The 16,167-nt window shown below is 26.7% G+C and overlaps 1 protein-coding gene across 1 annotated transcript in view; it reads left to right on the top strand.

Annotated features, from left to right (window-relative positions):
• LOC107453728 (PI4KA lipid kinase complex subunit hyccin) overlaps window positions 1-10,271 on the top strand; it is a 37,385-nt gene extending 27,114 nt beyond the window's left edge. Inside the window, exon 14 of the transcript XR_011637228.1 lies at window positions 8,186-10,271. The gene's annotated coding sequence lies outside the window, so the exon portion shown is untranslated. The remainder of the gene's footprint in view (window positions 1-8,185) is intronic.
• Window positions 10,272-16,167: the final 5,896 nt, after the last annotated feature.

The raw sequence follows: 16,167 nt of genomic DNA, 5'->3' as shown, positions 1-16,167 counted from the left end.
AAGAACATCGGCAAAATCAGTTTGTCTGTGGGGAAACATACAAGTCCATTAGAGCTTTTAATTACTGATTTACTGCTCTTTAATATCCAATGTTTTTAAGTTGTGAAATATGTGTAAATGATAAAATATGGTGATTGGTGACTTAAAAGATCAATATAAAAGAAATGTACCATTGTTTGTTACTTTTATAGATTTGATTTTTTTTTATTAACTCTATTACTAGTGTGTGTGGCACCAGAAATATTTCAATTTTCTAAAAAAGTTATTTTTATCGTTGTCTAAATCTTTGTGTTATATTCTTTGTATTTTGTAACTGTACAAAAATTTCTAAGCCCAGTTAAATAATTTTATGGGCAAGATGTTATGTTTTTATTAGTGGCAAATAAAATAGACTTTAATCACATTATTTTTCACGTTTGTAACATTTAATTCAGAAATAAATTAAAGTAATTTTATCGCATTTAATCTTCATCCCTTACTAATTTTATTTTAAGTTATTAAAAAAAATGAATTTTTGGTATTGTTAGGTTGTAAATCTTCTTTCTTCTTATACTCAATGCATCTTAGATTGTGCTAGAAATTAAACACATTAGTTATTGTCATGGTAATACTATTAATTGTAAAAATTACAGCTATACAACACCGCTTCTCAGTGTCTTTTTTTTTAAAAAAAACAAGCAAACAATCTAACATTGCATTGTACTAACATTGTATGCAAGAATTGAATTCCATTATTACAGTTAAAACCGTGTGTCTGACGCAGCATGTCCTCTCTGGACCTTGTGCCATTAAATCTTACATTCAATTCAATCCATTATTACAGTTGTTTGTTAATTAGCTTGTATAATTGTAAAAATTAGATAAAGTACAAAAATTTTTATTTTTCCAATTTGACTTATTTTTAAATATACTATATTAAATTTGCTTATTAAAAAGCTTTATGCGTAAGCAAAATTGGAGAAAAGGAAACCAAATTTTCAGGGTTCCAATAACATTTAGAGTTATATATTTTAGTTTTGTTTCTGAGAAGCTTTAGATGAATGTTAAAATTTTGTTAACATAGTACTGGTGCCATAGAAATTATGTAAAAATTGAATGTGCAATTTTTTTTTTTTTAACATTTTTTTATATGTCCAATATATATATGTAGATGTCTGATATATATGTTTGGCACTTAGCTTTGTGAAGTTGTTGTGAAGATTTCATTGAAAGACTAAATGTGATACTGTTGATACTTTGTGACAGATCTATTCAAAAATTAATATAATTTTTTTACTTGATCTCTGTTAATTTGTGTTTTTGACTTGAAAAGTACTTTTGTTACCATATAACCTGTTATTTATTATATATATCAATGTAATGATAAAATATATTTTTAAGTGCAATTGTAGAAAATGTAAATAAGATTGATTAGTTTGTTGAAGTCGGTAATTTGTGTTTCATTCGACATCTTTCATTGAAAGAAACTTAGAATTAGATTAAGCATCTCTTATTTATTTGTGAAATAAAATACTCAATTTTCAAAGTGGGGATATTTTTTTAATAGGTTAGTAGTAGCAAATGGCTGAATAAAATTTCTTTAATATTAATTGTAAGCATAAACTGTGTAGCTTGAAGCATATCAAAAGAAAACTCATTTTGCGGTGTCCGACTGGGGCAAGATAGGCTATTTCGATGAAAATTACAATTTCTTTTATTGTCTATAACTTAATTGTTAACTTTAGTTTATTAGCTATCCAAATCTGTTTTCCTTTTTGGCATCTGATCTTTATAATCAAATATGTAGTTATTTTCCCATTTGCTTGCAGAATAGCAATCGTTTACTTTCAATGAATTTTCATGGAAATGTTGATTTTGAAAAATGTTGTTACTCTTACACACATTACAAAAAAGATTATTAGAGAAATCTTTGAAACTTTGTTTGCAGATTTTGTAGGATGTCTTGATATAATGTTTTTTTCATACATATTTTAACCTGGAAGCTTAGGTCGAAGTGGGAATTTTTCAAATTTTATTTTATCCTGCTTTGAATAAGAACATTTAGAATTTTTCTTTAAGAAATCAATATTGAGTGATATATTTAGTTCTAGTTCATTGTATATGTGAACTTTCATTAAAAAATTTTAATTCAAAATACGGGTAACCATATTATTGATCTAGGTCACTGTTTCCCAAAGTGTGGTAGGCGTGCCCCCAGGGGTAAGGGAACAGTTTAGAGGGGGTACGCGTTCTTTGCGAAATATCTTGTAACAAACGAAAATTTCAAAACAATTTATTTGAAAACAAAGCTAGCAATGAAAATTTACAATTACGTATTTTTCTATTGGCTGTTGTTTGCTGAGTTAACAGTTAATAATGAGTGGTGTCAACAGCCAGTTGTGATTTTTAACTTCTGTGCAATTTTTTAATAGTTAAAAATACGTTCATTTTTTTATTATTGGTGCGCAGTGTTACGAGAAATTTAGAAAGGGAACACAAAAGTCATAAGTTTGGGAAACACTGATCTAGGTTAATGTGGCATAAACAATTTGTAGTTTTTTTGCTCAAATCTGCCCTAATTTTAAAAACTAATTTATCTGCCCTTACTTTAAAAACTAAAAGTTTACTTTAGATTTATAAATTTCAGACCCTTGTTTACCAAAAATAATTAAATTTTAATGAAAGCTGTTTTAAAAATATTTGTCAAACCCAGTTGGATACCTTAATAAAATTTGCTGCAAAATTATTACTTCTAGTGTTGTATAAAATGATATTGATGAGTGACTTACTTTTTTATGCTTATTTTTGTTAAATATGCTGCTACAAAGAAGGAATTGCCAAATTTGGCAAACTAAAAAAATTTAAATATGTAATATTTATGAAAACATAAAATTCTGACTCTCAACGAAATTTGAATTTAAATTTTTCTTTTTTTGATACCTATATCAAATCCTATTTGCCATCCTTGCTGTTATACATTTTATCTATATTATATTCTACTTTTAATTCATTCTATTTTACAGTTAAGTTTTTGTTTGGTACTAAGTACCTAAACTAATGCTTTAAACATGGTTTGGCATTGTTTTTGAGCATTGAAACACTGCCAATGATTTCAATATCATAGGTGTAGTTAATTTTTATAGCTTTCTAATTAAAGATGTAGTGGGTGTAATGAAACATAGAAAAGAAATAGATCTTTATTTAAATTTAAGTGCACTATCTGACACAATGAAATTTCATATTTAAAAACAAAAATAGTTTTATGCATTTTCAAGTAATTATAAAATTATTTTATGTTGAAATGGGTGTGAATAACAGTTAGAAAACTAGATTGCAGTAACATACCGATGAATTTTATTTATTTGTCTGATTTGTTCATTATATTATAAATACATGTTTGTTGTAAGTTTTTAGATGCAAATTAAGTAAATAAGTTGCTCATTTAAGTCTTAATTTATAATATACTAAATTTTAATACTTTGCCATATTGTTCATTTGATAGTTTTAAATTTCTAATTGTATGTAATAAATGCTACAATATTGCTGATAATTATCTTTATATTCCAGATTATAATTTAATAAAAGTACAGTGTTCACAAAACATAGTATAAAACTGGTAGTCAAATAAAAATATTATGCATTAAATTTTTTTTTTACTTTATCATTTATAATTTAGACCAGTATAATCTCTACTTAATATTAAAAGGCTACTGCTATTAAATAAATGTGTTGGTTGGTTGGTGTCGTATCCTCTACTGAATCATATTTCATAGTGTGCTTGAATAGTTTTTGTTATTTCTATGGCATTAAAAGATTACAAATCCTCTTCTGAATAAATGTGTTGTTTTCTGTATATAAAGAAGTGACAAGCTTTTAAAAAATTACCTTTAAAAAGAAAATTTTTTTTTCTACGGCATTTTACATATTTGCTTTTGAAAACATCGAAAATGTATTTTTTCCATTTAAATCCTTTTTCTCTTCCTCAAAAAAACTTTATACCTGTAAAAAAATTTTTTAAAAATGTATCTTAAGTCTGCTCAAAAGACTTAGTTTATCTGAAATATTAATACTATATTACTTTTTTATATTTATTTAAAATATATGATTTTTGCATTAGTTACTGCGCTTGTATTCTAATAATTGTGTTATGCCACTATCTTTTTGATTAATGAGGTTGCTCCTTGTATGATGCTATGTTTTTTTATGCCATTTTTAAGATTACTAAAAATGCAATCTTGCACTTTTTTGTTAGGATATTATCTTGTAATGCTATTTTATAGGTATATAATTTATTTTTGGCTTACTAATTAAGATGATGAATGTGTATATTAGCAATATAAACTCATTTTTAAAGTGTAATGATAAATTTTCTTCTGTATTATAAATAACATTTGCTAAATATTGAGGAGATTAAAATTGATAATATTACTAAATTGTCTTTCTTTTTAAAAAGACATTATTAAGTCTCAGCTTTTTTAATATGTCAGTTGGACTAAACTTTTGCTACAGAATTAAGATTAAAATAAATATATTATTATGAAACATTTGAAAATTTTCAGACATATTTTCATTATTCATTTTTCAGAAAAGCATATTTTAAAAATAGATGCATATTTTTAAATGAAAACATTTCTAAAAGCTGTATCACTAAATTGAACTACAAAATGCAAATGTTTTTTCATCTGTCATATGTATTCAAAAAGTAATATTAAAAAAAAAATCTTTTATCAAGATTATTTATAGGTCATAATTATTTGACTCATAGACTAAAAATTTAATATGTTTTTATGTTTCTTTCTTTTATGTCAAACAAATAAGCGCATCATAATATAAATACTCCTAAATTTTTTATAAAATTATTCATAAGTTGTATAATTTGACTTTTTCGATCTTTGAAGTTGTTAAAGTCTCTGGCCCTTGGAGTAAATGCTTTTTTTATAGGTTAAAGCTAGTTTAATTAAGGTTACTTAAGTTTCTGTTAAATTTTATTACATTTTAATGGTAAAATACTATTTAAGAATTAAAATTTGTTGTTAAATTTCATTAAACTTTTCTTGTATACAATTTACCTCTTCAGTTTTATGATTTATCCCACTGTATATGTTTTTAATTTAGTGAAAAATGGATTTATATGATAGCAAATAGCGTAAAAGTCATCAAAATTCTTATTAGATTTTTTAAAATGGGAGCATAGTTTTTTATTTGCTGTTAAATAAATTATTGCTAGCATCAATTTTTATGTTTATTTCTTTAATCCTGAAATTTTTTTTTATGTGACATAATTGCTTTCAGCTTATCTTTAATATATAGATCTGCAAAAGTATTTAAATTGTTTCCTTAAATATGAGTGATTTTCAATAATAAAAAAAATCTTACATTTCTGTATTATCTAATATTTATTATCCCTGCATCTAAAACTAGAACTAAAGAGGTTATGGTTTTGCCCTTTGATGTTAAGCACTATGCAGAAAAGAAATAGGTGGGATATTTGGGATTATTAATATGATATTTTACTGATTCTGATAGTCTTACAATATTCAACAATTACAAGATTCTGTTAGGTTTTTCTTTATCTGCACGTTTAAATATCAATGTGCTGATTAGTATTTTTTCTCTTATGTACCTAAATATGTCTGTAAATATGTTTGTTCATATATGCTCAATAGACTTATTAAGTTTATTGTTGTGCAACTCTACTTAAAACATTTCATTTTTGTATCATATTTTCAAGTTGACTCTTTACTCAATCCTCTGTTGCAAGTTCAGATGTGTAATTCAATTATAAGCTATTAATATATATTAGCAATGTCGAATTTTTCTCTTGAAAATTGCACAAGCAATTTAATTACCAAACTTCCAAATGCTTCATTGAAGAGCTAAGCTCAAAAAAATGTTAGGTACGTGTTATAATGATAAATTATACATTTAATTTTTTTTAAATATATGTTTAATAAATATATTACTGTATTGTAAATGTAAAAATAATTGTGTTAAATATAAGTTGAGTTTTGTACAAAGAGGCAAGATGATGTAAACTTGCAACAGAGAAGTTTTTTTTCCTCTTTTCATTTCATACTTTTTTTCTCATTGGCTTGGATTAAATTTTAAGATAGATCATGTTTATTCATTGTTACTTGGAACATTGTATCGTATTCCACTTCCTATAAGTGTGCATGATTCTAATTTTTTCATGACACTTAGAACAATATTTATTCAATAACACAAACCAATTTTTTGTAAATTTCAATTCTTTATGAACTGGAAAGATTTTCAAGTGAAAAGTTTCGTGGAAGAGCATGCTAAATTTTATTTTGATCAGCGTGTAATTTGTTACATTTTGTAAGATATGTTGTTAAATCCAGATTTAACTACTAGTCTTACTCTGTTGTAATGAAACAGTTTCAAGAAAGGGGATTTTCAGGGAAAAAGATGTTTTTTAAGCAGCTTTCAGGTGATGCGTTTTTACATTCTAAAATTAATTTTTTTGGCTTATAATTGAATATTTCCTAACGTGCATTTCCACTAAACTTTTGAATTAAGAAAACAAATTTGTGCCAAATGATTATCAAAGTTGTCGTGTATTTTTTTTCTCTAGTGACTATACTTTAGTTAAAAATAACTTTAAAAGAATCACGTATGCTGCAAGCATTTCATTTGTTAACTTTAATAATAACATGATCGCTATTTTTAGTAGTTAGCTTCAATAATAGCTTGTTTATTATTTTTAGCTGATAATTTTATTAATGTTATCAAGATCATTATTTTTAGTTATTAGCTTTAATAATATCATGATTATTGTTTTGAGCTAATAACTTTATTAATACTATGTTTATTTTTTTAGTTAAGTTCAATAACGTTATAAAGATTGCTATTTTTAGTTGTTAGCTTCAATAATATTTATTATTATGAATATTATTTTGATAATATTAAATTGAAAGTCATACTTAAAGATAATTTTGTAATTTCTATAGCTTTTTTCAATACTTGTTTACTTGAATATTTTTAAATGATTGTCCCCTTTATGCAAATACATTATTATATATATAATCATTCAAAAATCATGGTTGAAACAATTTGATGCATTTTTACTATACTTAAAACAAAAAATATTTTTTACAGCATAAGTTGGAGATCTTTTGCTTGTTTTCTAACACTCTGAAGTAAGTGGAAAAACATATTAAGTGGTGTTTTGAAAATACTAATGTTTTTAGTTGAATGTGAGTAAAAAAGAAATTGAATTCAGTCCAACTACCAAGGTGGCATTTAATAAAGAAAAAAAAGAAACAGTTTTATGAAGCTTTTATATTCATTGAATTTGATTTTGCAAAATTTTATTAAATTTCACTTTACATGTGTTTCCATTGAGCTCTAAATGATATAGTGTGAGAAAGTTTTTTTTAAACATAATTGCATATACTCCACTCTTCTTATTGTGCAAATTATAATTAATCATATTAATAAAGTATTTATGTTTAAGCATTATACTAAAGAGTAGCATAATGTAGAGACTCTGTGAAATATTTGGCGTAAATAATATTGTGAATACTATGTACAATGTGTGTACAGGAAATTACTTTTCTCTCTCTCTCTCTCTAACTGTAGTGCCTTCAGTGTATTTAAGCGTACACTTTCCTTAAAAAATACTAAGTCAATCATTTCTAGTTACTCTCAGATTTACAAATTTTGTTGGTGAAACTGAACTGCTATTGCTCATTTGTTTACTAAGCATTGTTGAAGTAATAATTTTGTTAAGTTTTATTTAGATTTGTCTGATAGATTTTAATAATTAAATTTCTTTTCATGATCGTGGTTTTCTGCCGTGTTTAATGACAGTTTGTTTCAAAACTGCTTTCTTTGATATGCATTTTTTATGCTACTTTGATTTTCTTAACGCGTTGCAACCCTTCATCTATTTAAAACTTATTGCTATTTTTTTAAGAATTTTAATTTATTTAAGAATTTTATGTTATGCATAACATTTTGTCATTTTTCTTTATACAGCTCTTTTATTTGCCTTCCATGTTGCTTCATTTCGATTTCTAAGCTTTTTTACAGATTATATTTCATGAAAAATGTTTCCTTTTCTGTATTTTTTCTTTTAATAACTTACATCTCATTTGATAAGTTACTTAGATACTCTTTTTATTAGCATCTTGGATAAACATTTTTCTTTTTTCATATCTGTTATTTGCTTAACATGTTGCAGCTCTTTTATTTCCAAATTTAGGTTGCAGAAATGTTCATTTTATCACCAATACGTCCTATGGATATTTTGCATTGCAAATATCATAAAAGTTTGCATTGCAATTTTTTCTGCTTTGTAAATTCCATTTGAATATAAGCTTCTTTTTTTTATTTACACAGCTGCGAATGGTTTTAAAGTACGATGATAATAGCATACTTTACTTAAAATTTAACCTTAACATGACAGTATAATAATGTATTTTTAATGTATGTCTAAGAATTTATGTTCTATTTTGCATAATAGAACATCAGTTTATGTTCAGACATTATAATGCTCTGATGTTCTATACTTATTTTGTATTTGGTGGTAACTGTTGTCTTGCGAACTAAGTGCAGAATAAATTTATATTGTTGTTGTGACATTCCTAGCTTTAAATGTTGTCTTTATTAAATTCTGTCAAATGTGTTTAAATGTCATGAACATTGTCTCACAAAATTTTGATATCATTGAAACTTTAGTAACTTAACTACTCAATTGTGAAATTAATTTTATATACACTACTTCTCATGGTCACTACTAGCTTAGTGCCAATTTACCTTCTAAGATATTTTAAGTCGTTAAAAGTTTTGAATACCAGTGTTTGTATAGATGTACTTTAAAATTTTAACACTATTATTCATCCTGGCTATTTGTATTATTAATCCATGTTATATCTATATTCATCTATATTATCTTCATTATTCACATATATTATCTCTACAATTGATTAAGTTTTTTTTTGTTGCCATTATAGATTCCTAATTAATGTGCTAATTTTAAGGAATGTGCATCATAAACAACAGATTTTTCAGTATTTTCAACTATCATGTTTACCTTCTTCCGCCAATGGCCATTAAATATAATTTGTTTATACATACACTAATGTAAGGAAATGTTTGTTATACACAACAGATTTTCCAACAATTTGTACCATCAGTGCAATCGTTTTCTTCGGGTAAATATGGTTTCCAGGCCATTAAATATTTCTTTGTTAATGTATGTGCTAATTTAAGAGAATGCAAATTATGCATGAGTCTTTCCAAAATTTTGTACCAACAAGTCATTTATCTTCTTCAGATAAATGTGGTTTCATGGCCATTAAATATTTCTTTGTTCATGTATGTGCTAATTTAAGGGAATGCAAGATTATACACAACGGATTTTCTAATATTTTGTATCATCAGAGCAATTACCTTTTAGAGGTATGTATGAATCGACGGTCCTAAGGCATATCCTTAAGGTGACCTTTCTAGCCTTTTGTTTTAGTTATTTCCTTGTCTCATTTTATTTAGACATTATTACAGCGCTATGTTGTTTTGTTTCCTTCACATTGTGCTTTATTGAGTGCATTTGACACAATGCAGCTGCATCTGTCTCTTGTGCCATTATAATTTAACTTTCTATTGAAATATGAAACGATTAACTGGCATTCCTATCTTTATTTAAGAGACGTTAAAAAAATATTATAATATTATCATTCTGGCTTTGCTCAAAGCTATTTTGTGCTCTCTTGCTTAAATACTTCTTGTTTCATCAAAATCTATTGTGACATTTTTTTTTTCTTGCCTCAATAAAGTTTAATTATTCTTATCTTTCTCTTTAAGACATTTTTACTTCATTAATCAATGATTTTAAATCTGATTGAGTGGTTATCTTTAATGAACTAAGATGTCCAGATAGAGTTTAACGTACAAATATATAAATGAACTTATATCATGTGCTCTTTGTGTAATGGGATCTTCTAATTATTTCATTTTTTTTAAAAAAAATTTGGGAGTTTGTATGCCTTATCCTCTGACATTTGTCATTTATTGTAAATGATTTGGATAGCAATATTTAGTACTTTATAAATATAGTCGTCTGTGAACTTATTGTAAAAGCAAACAAATCAATGTATAGAGAAATATCTACATGTATTGTATTGTTAAGAGTGTAGTACATTATGAATATTTGAAATGTACAGTGTTCTTTTTATTAAATTGCTGTGTATAGGAAAACACTACTTCTAAGAGATTTTATCTGTTATAGTGGATGTTATAAATCTTCTAGTAAAGATTATTTAAATATTCTTGAGTAATGTTTTTCATGAGAAAATAAATACGAATGATACATTAACACAAAAATCATAGGGAATATAGGAATATTACTTGAATCCCAATTATAACAGATCATTTGAAAAATAAATAAAGGGGAAACTGAAGGATATTGAAATGGATTGCTTTGTTTTGCTTTGGAAACTAGGTAATTTTTTTTCTCCTCCAAATTTCAAGTTTTAAAGTTTGGTAACAGATGGGGCTGCTAAATTAAACTATAATATATAGGCAAAGCGACAAATCACAGTATTGGACAAAGTTAACACACACCCATAAAATTTTTCAGTTGAAATAGTATGACATTCAGTTGCTAACATTGGTTTGTAGTTTTTCAAGTTAAAAGAGCCATCTATTGACAAACTTTGTTGTAAGTTGGTGCAAAATATTATCTCGTTTCTTAAGAAGAACACAATAAACCACACATTTCTTTTTCCTTCAACTTTTTTTTTAATTTGAACTTTCGTATTTCGGTACACCAGTATGTTGATTGATACTGTTAGCTAAATTACCAGCAATACAAGGATTATCAATAAGGATTGTATTGGATTGATAAATTATTCAAAATGTAGTTTAAAAACATTTTCAAAACATGAATTAAAAATTCGAAAAAGGTAGTTTGTAGAAATGGTAGGAGATTTTTATTAATTGCATAAAAAGTTTGATTTATTACTTTTGCTGAATTTCAAATTTTAAGGAAAAAAGGCTTTGAAAAAGTTTTAAAAATACTTACCACCTTTACCAGTTTTTGTATTTGGTGGTAACTTGGGCCAAGTTAGAAAAATGAAAATAAAGTGGAAATGATTGGAATTTGGAAAAACTGCTGAAACATTTATGACCTTAAGTCTCCCTCAATGCAAAACACCCTTTATCGACATTTGAAAAACTATTACTATTTAACATGTAAGCATATAGAGCTTTTTCACTTATGTATTTTTCTTTAGACAAATGAACCACAATGTTTGCATTTTTTAACAGTTAAATCACTAACCCCTTCCAGTCTTTATTTGTTACGACTTGTTAAATATAGTTGATGTGGCTCACACTAATGATTTTAACAACAGTTATACCACTTGCCACTCTCTGTCTTCATTTATTTGTCATGGCGTATTAAACTCAGGGTGTGGCTCTCAGTAATGATTTTAACTTTTGAGCAATATGAATGTCTAAAGTCTTTTCACTTATATACATTTTTGTGATACTTCAACATCCACAATGTTTGCATTTTTTTATAACAGTTATACCACTTACCACTCTCTGTCTTCATTTATTTATCATGGCGTATTAAATTCAGGGTGTGGCTCTCAGTAATGATTTTAACTTTTGAGCAATATAAAAACCAAAAGTCTTTTCACTTATATATATTTTTTTGATACTTCAACATCTACAATTTTTGCATTTTTTTAACAGTTGTATCACTTGCCACTCTCTGTCTTCATTTATTTGTTGTGGCTTATTGAAGGCCGCGGATGGGGCTCACACTTCTGATTTTAATTGCCGAGCAATATGTAAGCCGTTAAAATTCTTTGCACTTATCACTTTAAGTCTTCATTTGTCATAACTTTTTAAACATAGTGGATATCAAGTTTTTTGTCTTACGATGTACAACTATACTAATGTCTAAATTTAAAGTTAGTATTCATAGCAAAATATTGGTTACCAATTTATACATTTGAAATATTGAAGGGCGTGGTACAATGGTATCAGGACAATATATTGATGGCATATAATAAGATCATAGTCGAGAATTTTCGGACTAAAACAGTAAATTTGGACCTTGGGCATGTTAGCCCATGTGTATGGTATGGAAAGTCTAAAATATGTAACTTTTTTCTCTATTTATTTCCCTTGGTTATCTCATATCTTTGGTAGCGACGTACTATGGGATATTTAGATTAAATCGTTAATCTTTTACTATTAAATCAAATTCACTGTTTATTTCTTATTGTTAATTTCAGTACATTTGAGTATTTTACAGTATATTCTTAAAGAAATTTGTATACTAATAATAAATCTGAAATTATGGTTTTCTCGATAGCATTAGCAATGATGCTCTACGATACACTTTTTTAAAGAAAGATATAATCTTAAATGACTTTTGTTTTAATGATCGTATTTTTACCGTGTGAATAGGTAGACTTCTTTAAATATGCTAATGAATTCGTGCCAACTTCGAAACCATAAATAAAACCTGTTTTCCTTAAATAAATATAGCTTTTTTCCCCGACTGTTTTGAATTTTTGATCATCAAAATAAAAGATACAGTCGCAATCTGGAAAATATGAACCCAATAGTTTAATTGAGAAAGCCCATCTTGTTACTTTCGCCACTTGCGGATACCAGCAAGCCTGCTTGAAATCAACCGAATTTTTAAGGCAGAGGGTGCTTTTCTAGTTTTTTTTTCAGTAGCGCCATCTATAATCAAGAATAAGGCTTCAGGCACATATAAGTCACTGCCCGTTTTAAAGGGAAGACCTAATCATACCCCATTCATTCATCCACAGATCATACTTTTGACCTGAACCAGTGAACGATCCATCTCCAATTCAGTACCCTCAGAGGAATTTATTTGTTATGGGACCGTGGAGGACTTTGTAACCCAGACAGATTTAACGTGCCCCAGTCACCATTTTATACATGGGGATTCTTCGGCTGGCAGAATTCGAACTCACGAACACGAACCAAACGTCTTACCAATCAGGCTATTCCGGCCCAGAGCTACCCTTAATGATGTGTAATGCGGCTATTTTTTTTAACTTTTAGATGTAAATTTATTGAAGTTAAACGAATCGAAATTTTTTTTACATCTTAGTATAAATGAACTTTAATATTCGTTTATAAAAGGATAATTCCATGCGCAATATATATTTTTTTAAAATTATTTTTTAATTTCGTTTTAATTATGGTCGAGTAAAAATTTCAATTGCAATTTATAAAATTTTTACATCTAATGTTGTTTTAAATGACATTTTTAGTTCCTAAAGATGAAAATACTCTTTATTTGACATTTTTTAACTCAGAAACTATCTACCGATTTTGTTCAAGTTTTTTATATTTCGTTTAAAATTGCATGGCTTAAAATGATGTAAATATTTGTGTAGCTAAATAATTTATTGAAATAGATGTAGTGGTGTAGAGAAATACCCAAAAAGTGAAAATGACATTATAAGGGGTCTATACTTTCGATCACTTTTCTAACTTAACTGTCGAGTCTAGATTGCGGTTATCACTCATATTTTAAATTCAAATAAGTAGAAATAAAGAAATGATTGTTCAGAGGAAGTACGTTTTTGTCTTAATCTTGTAACTTAATTAATAATTAGCGTAAACAAGGTAAATGCTTTTAACCATTAGATTATAATCTTAGTACAAGAAAATATAATCATTATTGAAACAATTATTAAGGTGATATCATATATATGTCTGTTAAAAGGGTGATAATTTTTTTTTTTTTTTTTGGGGGGAGGGCTTTACTNTTATTTTTTTTTTTTTTTTTGGTGGGAGGGCTTTACTGTACTCATTTTGTTAATGCTATGATTTTAATTATTTAAAAAATGCAGAAAACATTGGGTATAAAAGACTTAACTTATTCCACTCATATGATCAACATTGATGTCTTAATGCTAACATGAACAAGATACAAGTCCAGACGCAAGATCCGGGCTTCAAACTTCGGTGCAAAAGGTCAGTACTTTTAAGCTTTGTAATTAGAATACCTTTCTTTATGTATTGTGATATTGAATCAGTGTGTGTGACACTCTAGTTAATTTTTCCTACATAATAGCTCTACATTTTTATGGATGGAAAATTTTAAGTTTTTTTTTTTAAATGTTAAACCCCATAAGGGTTATCGCTTTAATCCTAAGGTACCCCACTGATCACAAGATTTTGTATCAGAAAACAGCATCTATATTGTCCAGCTAGCACGAGAACTTCTTTAACCCCAGATTGACCCAACTGCTGATGGTTATGAAGGTAAGGGACCTTCCAAATATTGCATAAGCACGTTTTGACAACTTCTCCCACGTTTACATAGGAAAGTAGCATCAAATATTTATTTTTGCTTCAACTCTCACTTTTACTGAAGAGAGAGTAATCTAATTTTATGATCAAATTCAAATAAACGATATAACATAGCATAACAATATATATATATATATATATATATATATAACTATATAACTTTAGAAATCTTTTGTGTTTTTATTCTGTCATTCAAGCTCTGGATCTCTAAAAGTCGTAGAACAAACTTTTTTCAATTTTTTTCCCCTAACTTAATTTTTATTTAAAATTCCATGTATTGAGTTAGCAATGCTCATATCCCTTCTTCCCAAAAGTAAGCAGATCACAAACCCCTTCTCTTCCACTAGGTGAGTATAAAATGTCAGCATTTTTTTTGGCAATTTTAGACTCCCTCTCCCAATGAAGAGTAAATTAGTTTAGATTCGAAAACATTACTAAATTTTTTTATTTTTTATGTTGCTCTGCGCAGAACTAGCTTTTTCCATAATTGATAACTCTAGCAACATATTTATTGAGTTTTAAAAGCACTCTATTTAAATAAATGCAAAACTAAATGAGTACAATTGAAATATGTTTACTACCGGCTTCTCACTTGATATCAAAGAAAATTATAGTTTAAAAGTTTGTCAATTTTATTCATGTGATCTTCGATTTTTTTTCTCTTTCTATTTTGAAATATAATAATTTTACAAGCATATCCTTTTCATTCTTTCTAAGTAAAAAATCTTCGTTATCAATGAAATTAGACTTATGAAAACGAATGTACACGTGCACCCTAAAGAATATATTCATAAATTTCATTGCATAAAAAATAATTTAGAATTAATAAATTTTTTTTTTTAAAAATTCAGTTTGATTTTTTTAAAAATAATAATCACGGTAGATTTAAATATTTCTTTTCTAAATTCTAGTGATTTAAATATTGATTTTATATTATGTCAACAATGATTTAAATTTTCAGATTATATTATTTATAGAGTTTATCTTCATTTATTTAAAAAAAAAATAAGTACATGTATAATCATTATTATTGTTTTGTCACAAATGACATTAAAACACTTAGTAAGAATTTAAAAGTGAAATTTGTAATATTATTTAATGTTTCTTAACTGCACGACGTTGAAATGTGACATTTTGGGACAAAGGGGAGACAAAAATATTGAAATATTGCATGTTTTTCAAAAATGTTAAAAACAAGCAAGATCATTTATGAATGAGGTATAGTTTTTACACGCTTCTTTGAAAAAATTAAAGAAGGGGACTTCTTTAGTTTTCTTTCAATGTTAAACTATAAGGCACTTAACATAAACAAATACACAGTTTTCATTTACAAATAAGTAAGCAGACAAAATTATCAACAGTTACAATTCTTTATTTTTTTAATAATTAGTGTTAAAAATGTGAAACACAATAAAATCTGTACATTGATTTTAAATTGTACACTGTACATGTTTTATAGAGTCACCATCATATTATTAAGTTTTTAACGACTCAAACAGCAGCTTTATGCATGTTGTTCTTAATTATTGTCACTGTTAAATTCAGAACTGATTATAAAAATGTTACAAAAGTCTAAACTTATATTAAATACAACTACTATGGAACATTTTACATTGAATAGATTAAAGTATTTTAATAACAAATATAGCAACAACAANGGTAAGGGACCTTCCAAATATTGCATAAGCACGTTTTGACAACTTCTCCCACGTTTACGTAAGAAAGTAGCATCAAATATTTATTTTTGCTTCAACTCTCATTTTTACTGAAGAGAGAGTAATCTAATTTTATGACCAAATTCAAATAAACGATATAACATAGCATAACAATATGTATATATACATACAACTA

The sequence above is a fragment of the Parasteatoda tepidariorum genome, chromosome 7 (assembly GCF_043381705.1).
Source record: "Parasteatoda tepidariorum isolate YZ-2023 chromosome 7, CAS_Ptep_4.0, whole genome shotgun sequence".
NCBI lineage: Eukaryota > Metazoa > Arthropoda > Arachnida > Araneae > Theridiidae > Parasteatoda > Parasteatoda tepidariorum.
The sequence above is the reverse complement of the archived record's forward strand: the minus strand, read 5'-3'. Positions and strand labels throughout refer to the sequence as shown.